We start from the raw sequence: 14,873 nt of genomic DNA on the forward strand, positions 1-14,873 counted from the left end.
TGTATAATGACCAGCTTCGCTTGGTTTTGGACATTTTGGGATTAGAATTATAATACCCGTATTGGAAGATTTACCCATTTGATACGTTCTAAGCACTGCATTTATCCAGTCCGTTCTTATTTGACCCATCAATTTCCAAAAGGTTTGATAAAACGTGTTGGGTATCCCATCCCAACCAGGAGCTGAAAATGATCGGCCTGCTTTAACCGCTCGAAACACTTTCTCACTTGTATAGAGGTTGTTTCCGTTCTATGGTGACGATTTCAAACTGCACCTTCCTTAAGAGAAATCATGTCGCCACCATCGAGAGTGCTATATTTGGTGGCCCTGCATCTTGGCAATTGCCCGACCGCGAAGTTTCCACTGTAGGATACTGGCACGAATTGTAGTCATGTCCAGTCTCAACCACTCCTCCTGACGAGTGATGAAAATGATGAATGGACATTCACAAACAACTAAGCCCGAGCGGGATTCGAACCCGGGACCCTTGGCGTCGTAGCGGATGTGCTAACCACTTTTTTTATTACATAATATTACCAATTATTCATTGCAACTCATTGGGCAGTCAACATTACATTAAGAAAATTAGCATACAATCTATTTCTTTTACAGTGAGGTATCCTGTGGTATTCTTGATGGAGGTAATTTACAAATTGTATATTAAAATCTGGTTGCCGATATGTCGATAGGAAATAGGCATAGTGTCCTAAGAGTCATGTACATTTTTACGTTTTGTTTTTGGGTAATAGGCAAAAGCTGGATATAAAAGAATATCTACAGAGATGTTATACACTGATGTTCGACAAATAGTACTCACAAGTTTCCTTATATAGAGCCATGATGTTTGTATTATTTGGCATTCACTCAGTCTATGGACTAAACTATCAGACACATTACATCTAGTACACATTGACGTATTTACTAATTTAAGATCATAGAGTCTCTCTCCAGTGATTAATTTTTGGTTGACAATTATATACCATGCTGATCGGATTTGTGATGTAAGATGGTGAGCCTGAATATTATTCCATATTTCTCTCCAATTGATTCTGGGATTTTGCTCAATAATTTTACACTTTGGTTCTACTAATTTACATAGTCTGCGATATGTTTCCGATGTCACTGGTATTGTTAATATCTGAGATTGTAATAGGGCATAACTAATAAGTTTATTTTTATCTAACTTCCGTGGTGGGAGGATTTTTGCCATGTACCATACCTTTACAGTGCATAGACCTGTACAAAGGTCACCCTTGACTTTAAACTAAGGCTGCGAAATTTATTTGTTTGTAATATCGCTTTAACCCCAGTTGTTACTCTATCATAATTTAATTGGATCATACTTTGAATGGAGTGTGTATATATTATACCTAGTATGCGTATCGTTTGTACAACCTTAACATTACCTCGCTGGGAATGAGAATGAATCAAATTTAAATTCGAAAGTGATGATTTTTCTTGGTTTATTTTTAATCCCGACCATATTCCAAATTTCTGTAATACCTGACACGTTGCATCAATATCAGACTGGTCATTTATTAATACAGTAATATCGTCAGCATACGCCAACACCTTAATGGTAGTAGAGTGTATGTTAATTCCTTGAACTTTTCGGCCTAATTCAGAAAGGAAGGATCTCAGCGCAATACAAAACGCTAACATCGACAAAGGATATCCTTGTCTTACACCTTTATAAATAGAGTTATTTTGTCAGAAAACCATTTATTTGAATTTTTGCTGTTGCATGTCTATAAAGACTTTTAAATACTGACAGAAAATGTCCACGTATACCGTAGCCCTGCAAAACGTTAAATAGATATTCATGATTTATCGAGTCAAAATCACGTTCAAAGTCTAATGCTAATATAGCATTTTCAGAATTATTGTTCTGTAGTCTACAACATGTAATGACTTCACGCTTCGTTTGTAAAACATTTGCGATTTTGTAATCCGTAGATAGGAGGGTGATGGGTGTATAATGACCAGCTTCGCTTGGTTTTGGACATTTTGGGATTAGAATTATAATACCCGTATTGGAAGATTTACCCATTTGATACGTTCTAAGCACTGCATTTATCCAGTCCGTTCTTATTTGACCCATCAATTTCCAAAAGGTTTGATAAAACGTGTTGGGTATCCCATCCCAACCAGGAGCTGAAAATGATCGGCCTGCTTTAACCGCTCGAAACACTTTCTCACTTGTATAGAGGTTGTTTCCGTTCTATGGTGACGATTTCAAACTGCACCTTCCTTAAGAGAAATCATGTCGCCACCATCGAGAGTGCTATATTTGGTGGCCCTGCATCTTGGCAATTGCCCGACCGCGAAGTTTCCACTGTAGGATACTGGCACGAATTGTAGTCATGTCCAGTCTCAACCACTCCTCCTGACAGGCTTTCCATAGCCCTTCAATAGTACGGGGTCTCCTTTGAGACAAGGTTCGTTTCAGTAGGCCGAAGGTGCAAAATTCCATCAGTAAGGCATCAGGTGACTTCACTGGAATGTCTGTGAAAGGGGAATGGCGAATTCCAGTTTCTTCTGCCATTTGTTGGAGGAAGATGCAGGTTGAGCGAGATGTGTGACTTGACGCCTTGTCTTGAAGCACCCACACCCTTGCGTTGCTTTTCCAAACCCAAATCGCGGTGAATGATGGTGTGCACTGTCTTCAGTGATGTTTGTAGCTGGTTCGCGATACTTGTCTGTGTGGCTGGATTCTCCCTGGTCACCAGCGCCCTGACATCCCGAATTGTAGCTGGTGTGCGGCTAGTGGCAGGTTGGGGGTTGGCCTGTTTCTGCCCCACAGGAATCATCCCACGCCTCGCCTTACCTGCCCCTTTCGACACCCGTGATATGCCATTTTTAGACACAGTGAATCCACAGTTTTATAATGGCACTATAACTGTAGTTTACGTCGGAAAGTGCAGTTATGTAACCCTCCCAATATACACTGCTTTTCGGCGGCATTCTTCCCGATACGCAATGACCACACCTGTCACGCACAGTCAACAATCCAACGTGTCCACACGACTGGCAGCTTTGTTCTCTTCCCGCTTGGTGGTGCTGCACGAGGTGTGCAATTTTGTCACCATAGATCGGAAACAACCTCTGTATATTCTTTGTTTAAGTTTTCACTTTCTTCGTCTGCAAAAGCCCCTGACCCGGATGCAAATACATCCATCAAATCTTCATTATTTGACGCTGGTTGGGAATATTGCTGCTCAAAATAATTATAAATGCAATTACGTATTTCAGGGGCTGAATTGATCTTTGTTCTACCACCCGGCCACAGGGTCCGGCCCTAACACAAAGGAACTGCATGTACAATGTAACGCTATATGTTCCACGAGCACTAATCAGAACATTGGTATATTCGAAACTTATTGGTTATAGATTTTTAGTGAACTGCTAATCAGGAAATTAGAATATGAATTAGATTTCATTACACAATTTTATCTTTATAACATAATCTTTGTAAATTAAGATAATTAATTTTTTAAAAAAATAATATCTTCACGCGGCAGTTTATCCACAAAATAGATGTTTTCTATTACTTGACCTCCTCCAATATGCAGTTTAACAGATCGATCCAGATATTGAACATCCCATTATACAGTGAGTTCGTTTTGGCTATGGGCCGAGATAGCGCGTGACATGACGCAGATGCCGGCATTTTCGTCCCGTAACGGCTCGCTTACTTAAGCACAAATCTTTAGCATGTAGACAATTATAATTATATTACATAACGAGTACTAACCTGTGTTATAATAGTTGTTCAAAGTTTTTCACACGCTATCTCGGCCCAGAGCCAAAACCAACGCACTGTAGCCTACTATAATCTGATATTTATTTCACTCCACGGTATTTTATCTTTATATGTACATTGGTTTCTCAGCAATCATCAGATATCACAAGCGTAGTTCATGAACAGCCAAATTGACCGATCGAGAACATTTTGAATAATTGAATTATAATATTTCGTCTTTCGTCATATCCAAGCTACATGTTTATAACTTTATTTAATGTTAATATATAAACACATCGGCTGTTGACCTTCGAATGTTTCACAATAATGAACAACAGGTATTCAGATCGTAATCCTCTATATGCACTCCTTCCTTTCCTGGTTAGTCCACTGAATTTTATATTTCCATCTATACTGATTTCTGAGAAATAGATATGTATGGATTGGTTTCGACTGTAGACGGTAACATTGTAATAGTAAGACTAATCAAGAAAGTACACAACGCTTCAATTTGTTATTAGAAGGTCATTTCACTTACCAAATTTCACATTTATAACTCGAATGGTTTCAGATATATCGCAACATTAAAAATGTACAGATTATAATATACAGACTACAATAGCCTAATTATTGACTGTCAATTGACCTCCGTAGAGACCCAGAGGCGGCTAGTCAAAATAATTGAATTGATCTAGTATTTACTAGGTCTTAGATTGTGGAAAATGTTCCACCTTTACATTTGCTGGATCAGTGTTAGTCAAATCGAAAGGTGACTTTTGATCAATCGTCGATTGTCGTCTCTTGCGACCAGACAGAACGAGTTAGTTCATACTGCGTTGGGCTATCTTGTCTTTATAACTGATAGTTTCTGTGAGTTTACACGGATGGACGGATAGCCAGACAAGCAGACAGACTGAGATAGGGACACGGCCCTCAACTTAATTTTACGCGTTAGTGATTTCCATTGGATTCCACGGGGCAAGCAAGTAGTTAAGAAAGTACTACATAAATGCATTATCTGTTTTAAGCTAAAAAACACAACTTCGTCGCAATTGATGGGACAATTACCTGCAGCTCACGTTCAACAATCAAGACTATTTACCAATGTGGCTGTAGATTACTCTGGTCCAATACATGTCAAAACAGGAACCGTAAGAAGCAAAACAGTTACCAAATGCTACGTCGCCGTATTCATTTGTTTATCAACAAGAGCGATTCATTTAGAAGCAGTCAGAAATCTCACCTCTGAGGCTTTTATTGCTACACTTAGACGTTTCACATCACGAAGAGGAAAGAGTAGAAATATATACAGTGACAATGGAACCAACTTTGTTGGCGCGAACAAAAAGTTACAAGAATTTTTACGACTATTTCAATCAGAAGCATTTAATAAGAAATTACAGGACTACTCATCACTAGAAGGTCTACAATGGCACTTTATGCCACCTGGATCACCACATTTTTCAGGACTCGCTGAGGCAGCAGTCAAATCAATGAAACATCATTTGGTAAGAATAGTAGGCAAGTTATCAATAACATTTGAAGAATTGACAACATTATTGTGTCAAATAGAAGCGTGTTTAAATTCAAGACCCATTTTTGTAATCTAACAAGATCCAACAGATCCAACCCCACTTACACCTGGTCATTTCCTCATAGGTCATCCTTTATCCTCGTTACCCGAGCCAGACATCTCCGAATTACCAGTCAACAGACTGACAAGATGGCAGAGAATTCAGCAGTTTTACCAACAATTGTGGCATCGTTGGTCGAAAGAATATTTACATGCATTACAACAGAGATCCAAGTGGACTCGTCAGCAGAAGATTCAAGCAGGTACCGTTGTGATACTGAAGGATGAAAGACTTCCTCCCCTTGTTTGGAATCTCGGCATCATTGAAGCAGTATATCCTGAAAAGGATGGACTTGTTCACGTCGTCGACGTCAAGACTAAAGGAGGTCTATACAGTAGACCAGTTCCCATCGAAGATGATTTTGAACAATAGTTTAGTGTTTAGTGCAATATAACAATTTGCAGTTATAAGTTGATTAAGTGTAATCACGTTACAGAGAAGTACAGTAAAATATTATTTTGGTCTATTGTACGACCAAGAGGGGGGGGGGGGGATGTATGATAATAATGTGTTTATTTTAACTTTGAAATGTCACATCAAGAACACAGCGCTTTGCGCGCATAGCAACATGCATTTGTTTATTTATACCCACGCCAGTAAAAGCGTTGCGCCAATCAGGCGAGAGCTCGCGAACAGTGTGGCTGCTCGGACGTTTATACAAAAGCAGCTCCGGTGTGCATTGAAATATATACCAGAATATTTGTTATGTGTAGTACTCGTGATAGCAATAAAACATCAAAAACACAACATTAGCAACACTTAGCTCTATTTCCTTGAAGTGGTACGTTTTGTTGCGGAGTAAATATAAAAGTGGATCCTACACAGATAGCTGTTTATCCGAGTGGTACGTTTCGTCGCGAAAACCCAAGTGGTACGTTTTGTTGCTGGTACGTTTTGTCGGGACACCACACCCTTGCCCGTGCCAGGACTCGAACTTGAGACGATAGATGGCGATATCGTGAGTCAGCACTTAAAGCGCTCGGTTGTCGAGGCGGCAAATACTAATCCTGATGGATACAAGAGGCATTCGAAATACAGACCAGCGAATTGTCTGGATAGTTTAGTGTACTTATTCAGAAAAATAAAATGAAATAATCAAATGGAAACAGCTTATTGTAAATACGTCAGGAATTAATGAGAGTGGTTGCTGTTGTCTTTCCGCAACCTGGACTCACATTTTCGTCACGGAAGTTCCTAGTTTCGAATCCTGGGCAGAACAAGGATGTTTCTTTGCGAGTCTCCATTCATCAACTTAATTTAATCAACATTCACTTTCGTCGTCGCCTTGTAATCAAGGGGGCCCGGGTTCGATACCCGGTGGAGGCACAAGTAGTTCGGATCCCACTTTAAACTATAGGTCCAGTCCCGATTAGCCTATCTGTGCATAAAGTGGACTTAAAATAACAACTCAATCAATCAAATCAACATTCATCCTTGTCGTCGTGATTAATGGAGAACGACAGAAAACCGATGCAGGATAAAGAAAACAAATGACATGCGTCTTGGCGTACGTATGCATCCATTTTGACCAAATGTTAATTCTTTACCCACTCTGCTATTCACTATTAATTTCTAAGCATGACATGAAGGAAGTTAGGGGACATCTAGTCGCACAAAGGAAATAATCGGAAAATAATTACCCATTAAAGCACAAAGCGACGCATGCCGGAATAACAATTTCAACTCATTTACTGCAACCTTAATTGCCAACAATAATCTCTGATGTACATAAAGGAAAAATTCTTCGTTGAAAGCCACGAGTTAAACGAAATTTCCTCATTCAAACTTTAATACCTTTCTGAATGCAATCTTCGAATTGTTCATGCAATAGTGTAACGTTCCCGCCACAATTTTTTCCCATAAGAATTACTTTTCCTGCCATTAAAGAAGGCAACCCATTGCAGTATATAACACCCGAAGTATCATTAGTCTGTAACAGCATCTAGTGGAGTATTAGTCATCTATCGATTGAAGCCCAAAGAGTCATCATTGAAATGGCTTTAGTTATACTACAATATATAGTTAAGTATCGAAAATGGTGAGAGTTAGAATGGATGATCAAAATTCGGCTATGAATATCTTTGTATCTTTTGTTACAGGCGTAATTAAGGAATTATATATGTATTTTTGCATGTCTCACTGTTTTATCACTCGTTACAATAACACATTAAATATATTCGGATCATTTTATTCTAACATTACTTTGAACGTAGAATTACAGATAAATATTATAATACGTTTATCTGTGGTAGAATTGTCCGCTAACTGACACGTTTATGTATTTGGGGGGGGGGGCGGTGAGCTACTCAGTAGAGCATCTGACTGCCACGCGGGAAACCTGGGTTCGATACCGGATTTGTTGTAAATATTTTCACTCACGAAAAGCGGATGATGGCACTTCCATAACCTCTTACTAACAATACTAGGGTTAATTGTGAAAGTGACCTAGGCAGTTTTTTTAGCACCCTGTATGCCTCTGTTACAATGCAGTACGTTAAAATTGGATATCTGACTGGTTCATCATTTATACATGCACTTAATAAGATGATTTAATGTCCAGTCAGAAATTAAATTACTGCATTATCACATCAGGTAACTAGAGCTACAGGCTGGAAGCGAATACTTGAGTAAAATTTGTAAAATATTTGGATATTTGTATTGAAACAGTATTAGGTATATTTTACATATAAATATATTATTGTATACTTGACACCAAAATGCAATACTCTGTCAAATTATAAGACAAAATCAAATACTATTAATAATAAAAAGAAAAATATACATATTAAGTTCTTAAATATCTTGTTCAAGAAGAGTTAGTCTTATTTCTTCTGTTTGTAAGATCAATTCAACCCTGAGATGAGCATTCGATGTAAGAACTAGTATAATTTATCATCAGTCAACCGATTTATTATTTCCAGATTTTTTTAAAAATGCATTAATTATCTAATGTTATTTTCTTCACGTTTGAATTAAAAATCGTTTAATAAACGCTATATTTAGTATGTTGAACTCTAATTGAATCTTCTTACAATTGCAGATCATTACCATGACTATTCTGACCCTATGGATGGGTCTCGTAAATGGTAAGTTATAATTACAACGCACAACTTAATATTAAGATTCTACCATGAAAGGTCATGTACCCAAACGCTTCTCGCTAAAATGGTATAATTACAAAATATTATCAAGTTACAATGTATATTGATTGAACGCTGTCAATTAATATTATTATCATATATTCTATGCATATACGTATCTTATAATGATGTTAAGACGGTAGTCTATGCATTGCGATGCGGAGTATCATCAAAACAAGAATAACATTAAAAATACTTGAAATTGCCCAAAATCGAGTTATTTAATGCTGTGCCTTAACACAGTAAGGGATTTGTAGATTACAAAAACACCAGCCAAATAAAATATTACGAAGACAGTTTTTTGAACTAGAAATGTGATTAAGAAACTGATATTGTACTGATTCTCTTCTCCACTTTGTTTCGTCGTCATCGCAAAATAACATAAATGAAAAACAGACAAGTATAAAATGGGAAGAATAACTTAAATTCGTTTCCTTCATTAATGTCTTTACTGGTGCTAACTAAACTGTTTTCTAATAGTTTATTGTTTATTTGTTACGACAAGAAAGACAACAAACACATTGATGATTATTTATAATTTTTAATTAACTGAAAAATGTTTGTGTGATAATGATACAAATTCAAAGCTCGCTCTTTGCGTCTGATGTGCACTCATTGTTAGTAAATATAGCATTTTAATTAGCATGCAATGTTAATTGGACATTATTCAATGTCTAATGCTTTACATATGCATATTCTAACACTTAGTTCCAAAATAGCACCTCTTCTCTTGTATTCAGGTGATACTCGACGTACTGCAGGTGGATTCGGTGGTGCTGTAGGTGCTGAAGGCGGTTTTGGTGGCAATTGATGAAGAGCTGGAAGCATTAGTGGTATATCTGGAGGTATTGGAGGAGGATTTTCTGGTTAAATTTCGCACAAAATTGACCTTATTTATTGTTACTAAAATGTTGATTGAAATATAATTAAACAACATTAATATTTAGTTTGTTCCTTGAAATATTAAATAAAGAGTAAATCACTTTATTTACCTATATATGTAAAAAAATTTAAAAATCAATATATGTGTGTACATGTTGCAGACAGAAAAGGATATCATATAAATAATAGAAATGCTGGTGCGACTTCAAATCGTGCAGTTCTTTCCTTCGTCGGGAAATTGCTAACAGTTAGCAGAGAGGAAGTCGTGATCAAGCAGGGGAGTTGGTTTCCAATAGTGGAGAGAAAATGTATGGATGTAGGAGGCAGTAGCGGCTTCTGCCTATTCGCACGTGCACACCCAAATAAATCTGTAATGCTGGAACACAATGGTAGTTTCGCTCGCTATGACGCTGTTGCAGCAGTCGCGTAGAGGACGCTGATTGGGTGTTTTGGCTTGAGCGCCGTGTGAGGGGAGGTTCATCATTTAGGAAGGCTGTGAACGCAGCGATTTGTGTGCGAGAAAATGTAATGTTGCAAACCTATTCCATTGGAGATCGTGTGACGCAGTCGATGCAACCCATACATCATCGCAAATTGAGGGATTTTTTTTTATGAAAGGGAAATTTCGATGGTATATTGTCCCGAGCATAACAGGGGAGGAGAGGAGAGGAGGGAGGGCAAATGAAACCAAAACGGGTGTTAAGCATACCTTTGCTTCGTGTATCTTGGTCAAAATAAACGGCCTCTGTGGCGCAGCAGCCGAATTAACAACCCGCGGGGAGGGGGCGTGCATCAAATAGTCATCTGTTTTGCATTGTGCGGCTGTTACTGCGTTACAAAATTATTTAACGCTGTCAAAAGGTCGTTCCTGTTCCAGTGCAAAGTGTTTGAATAGGGAAACTGTACATAGCGAAAGCATACTTAACGTTATTGAATTTTTGGAGGAAAGTTAGCTACAAAGCCTGTAGCAACTGCAATAATATATGGATACGGGGGAAGAGAAGGAAAATTCTGAAGTACGATTATGAAGCAGGGCAGTGTGAACTTAGTGAGTACTGTTATTTGCTTTAACATTTATTATTCTCTTGATTTCGCTTCATTTGCTTGATCAGTCTGTCAATAGAAATAAACAACAGCTAGATAGAATAGAACTGATTTCTTCCATGTGGTAGTTGGATCGGCTTCTTTGGTGTACGTCAATGTTATTATTCTCCTTGTTCAATTAATATCAGCAGAGCCGGGGAGAAAGTTTTTACGAAATATGCAAATCGACAATAGTATTGATATTGTAGATCGGTATTTCTATGTTCTGAGTGATTTTGTCAGGTTATACAATGCTGAATTACATACTGCAAGTAACATCGCTCTTCTCGTGATTGGCTGGATAATGTTAGAAATATTTGAAATTTGTAAAAATATTTGTGTTAAAAAAAATCACGAAATACGTATAACTCTGTCATAGCCTCACTTCACTCAATCAATTGTTTGTTCTTTTAGGTATCGAATGGTTTTATTACTTGCGTGAACAGACAATTGGCGGGATGAATCGAAAACATTTTGCAGACTTAAGTTACTGTTTTATATACCTTTCAGCACACGAAATTACATCTTTGTAGCTGTATTTACTTCTGCGATATGTTAGATATATAGACCCCTTGTCATACACACAGAGACACAACTATTCAGATTCTTTATATCGGGTTAGTATTAGATGTTTCAGTCCACTGAATTCTATGTTTCCATATCTTTTGTAGTTTGAGAAATCGATATATCGCTGACTAGAACACAGCAATGGTAAGGGGGCCTCCCCGATGGCGTAGTGGTAGCGTCGTCACCTTGTAATCAAGGGGTCCCGAATTCGATACCCGGTGGAGGCGCATGGTGGTTCGGATCCCACTTTGAACTGTAGGCCCAGTCCCAATTAGCCTTAATGTGAATAAAGTGGACTTAAAACATGAACTCAATCAAAGAAATGGTAAGGCCAACCGAGAATATAATATCTCATAAAGTTGACAATTCACAGTTCTTTCATTGTACCAAATTTCATATTTATAGTTATAGTTTCGGAGATATCGGAATGTTAAAAATATATAGATTGCAATATTTCAATTGTCCCTTGCCATAAGCTGAGTTATGGACCCATGAAATTAATTTATGTCGCGTGGAATTAGCATTTTCTACCTTTTCAAATTCTTGAAAATTCCAGACATTCATATGTGATAGTTTCAGGAATATCAAAACGTCTCTTTCGATTGATTGTTTCTCTCACGTTGATCAAGTTAGTTTATATTGCATTGGGGTATTATTTGAAAGGTCTATGAGCATACCCAAATGTTTATTTTTATAGATGGGGTATTATCTGAGATAATGGTAGTTGGCATGGATGGATGCACATTTTTCAGATTTTACTTATATTTCCTTCCAATTACGTTCTCACATTATATTTTTTACTTTCTCCCCTCATTCGTGTCTCCAATGCAATAGTGAAAGAAAGTGCGATAAACAAGACGGGAATAATATTATTCGTATCTTAAATTCCTCTACACGATATAGGTTACATAACAATATTCTCCATATTTAAATTCAAGGATATCAGATTTTGTCATATAAGTAGAAGTTAATGGAATTCTCGCGTTCGAATTTAACTGTTTTGTATATATAAGTTATGATATTGGAATTCTTCACGCACCATTGCAAATTTAATCGTTTTGTTATAGTTTCCTTGAAAGATAACTGCAGAGAAAATCCTATCCATGCTATGCAAAGAAAACTTTTTATTGGAGTTTCCAGCATCAGGAATCTTACTGATATACGAGAAGAATGTGTCGAATCATCACGCAAACAACATCCAGACAAGAATCTACTTTACAGAGATGGCATTCTTCGCAAGAAATATGGTAAGTATCATAATTTACAAGAAAGATAGTCCAAACACAGTGCCATGGTGAAAGTTTCGCTACCTACCCTTATAGCATTATAATTTCGATTATAAAATATTCTGCAGAACGTAGGTTCAGATGAATCGTAATTTTTACCAATACGTCAACGCACTAATATCTGTTTACTAATGTTACATGTACAGTCACTGACACTGCCGGCTTGTAATGAATACATTGACTTTCAATGGAATCGTTATAAGCCGACAGTGTCCATGACGTACAATTCCACCTTGTCCGGCGCCCACCCAGCGTCGTTCAAACTGTGGAGGAAACTCTGGAGGGTAAAGGCGGCGGCGTGGTGCTGATCACATCACCCCCCCCCCCCTTCAGCAGTGATCAAGAAGTGTGGGGCTCTAACTCTACATGGCGTGGTACAAAGCACAGGGGAGCACCTTACACGTTGAGATATTTATTGTGTTGTGGTATCAGGACATCATCGATGGCGTAATCAAAGGGGCCCGGGTGCGATCAAAGTGGTTCGCTTCACACCTAAAAATTGTAGGTCCAGTCTCGATTATCCCATTAGTGCATAAAGTGGACTCAGAACAAACTTTGACAAACTTTATTGTTGTATTATGTTCTCATATATTTGCAAAGTCAACAATTCTAATTGGTATTCTTCAATGTAACTCTTTTCTCCATCTCGGAAAACTAGGTGCATCATTTAATAATATATTTTATCGCTCACTTTGTCTGCTGTTACGTATTCTCTCAATCTCTCAATCTATAGAATAAATGTTGAATTGATAAAAATTTTGAGGGAAGAAAAAAGAGAAATATCCACACCTTGGCGAAATGTAGTGCACAACTGTCCGCATGGTGACTCAAGAGGCGTATCTTGAATCCCCGTTGAATAAGAGAAAACTGCATACTTATTCTTACTTTGTTTTTGTTTGTATCTATAATCTCCATTCCTGTTTTTACCTTACTTTTACCTACTTTCATTGTTTTTTCTTCATTTATATCTATTCTTGCTTACTCCTACTTCTCAATTATACATTTACTCACCCGTTTAGTCTTCTTTTCTTCTTCCTCTCTCTCTCTTCTTTCATTCCTTCAGTCTCTCCCTATATATCCCTTCTAATTTTCTTCATTCATTCCGCACCTCTATCTTTCTTTCTCGCTTCTTTTATTTATCCTTCTTTCACTCTCTGTCTCTCGCTTCTACGATTTCTTTTCATCTCTATTTTCTGCCTTTATTCGATATAATCTACTTGACAAAACTTTTTTGCATATCATCCTCTTCATGGGATTCCTATGTTCGAATCTTCAGCTCTGAATTTTAGGTGTGTTATGATAGTCAGTAAAAAAAAGCGAGGCTTACTTTCGTGAATGATACAAAAATTATAATATGAATATAATAATTTATAATTAAGATGCCATAATATTCAGTTTATGTAATTTTGTGCATCTGTGTTGCACCGTAAAAACAACGGTTGTTAAGCTTATTATAAATTGTCAGATATAAGATTCCCTAAGTATTTGTTCAAGTGTTTGAATGTCACGTTTCTTGCATCTTATATTATCTGCACGTCTCACAAGCTGTAGCATAAATCGTTGGGGATTGTTAGATACTGGGGGAGGGGGAGGGGTATTAAGATAGAATCATTGTAGTGAAATAAATATTGAACGAAGTTCAATGGTAGGTCTATAAGTAGCCTATATTAAAAACCAAAGAATTTTTAAAACTACAAAAATATTTACAATATTATATAATATAATATTTACAGTTTAAGGCTGTAAATAATCAAATCTTACTGTGCTGCAGTATCATTAAAAAAAGTTTCAATAACTTCATGTTGCTTCATGAAACTGACACAGACCCGTGTGTGTGTGTGTGTGTGTGTGTGTATGTGGTACCTTTCTCTCAGTAAAAATGACAGCTAGATAAATAAAGTTATTTTTATTTAATTATGCATTTTTTAATAATATGTAGTAATATATTTTCTCCACAGATGACATTCCCACCCCCTCTGCCTTACCACTAATTTCTTGTGTATCCGTCACTGTAAGCGAATATACTCTTCAATTATTGTCCTTTGCTATACGTATACACCATATTGGACTGTATGTACGCGTATGTCATTATTGGGCCTTCCCGAATGATGTAGTGGGAACGTCGTTGCCTTATATTCTACGGGTTCGGGGTTCAATACGGTGGAGGCAGAGTGTGTATCGGATTCCACTTAAATCTGTAGGTCCATGCCCGGTTAATCTTCCTGTACATAAAGTGAACTTCAAACAAAAACAGTATGTCATTATTTTGAGACATATTCACAGGCATTAGTGAAAATTTACAATATCCAGGACAGCCGAATATTTAAGTAATTAATCTGTTATTAATGAAACTCAAACGACTTAACGGTTTGCTGTGATAATATAGTTTAGCTTAAATACATAGCTACATTTTATATATACAGTAAAAATACCATAGGACAGAGGTAACTGACTTTGATAGCCTATATGTTAAAACTGTTAACGTTATTCATACAGGTGTAATGATCCTGAGAGATCATTCTCATTAGTAACGCTAATG

General features: G+C 37.2%; 1 long non-coding RNA gene across 1 annotated transcript; it reads left to right on the forward strand.

The window, feature by feature from the left end:
* Window positions 1-7,260: 7,260 nt before the first annotated feature.
* Window positions 7,261-9,520, forward strand: LOC145991320 (uncharacterized). Its single transcript, XR_014442041.1, has 3 exons — window positions 7,261-7,397; window positions 8,417-8,462; window positions 9,257-9,520. It is a non-coding gene; the product is annotated as an uncharacterized LOC145991320 (long non-coding RNA).
* The last annotated feature ends 5,353 nt before the right edge of the window (window positions 9,521-14,873 follow it).

The sequence above is a fragment of the Lepisma saccharinum genome, chromosome 1 (assembly GCF_977018435.1).
Source record: "Lepisma saccharinum chromosome 1, izLepSacc3.1, whole genome shotgun sequence".
Lineage (NCBI taxonomy): Eukaryota > Metazoa > Arthropoda > Insecta > Zygentoma > Lepismatidae > Lepisma > Lepisma saccharinum.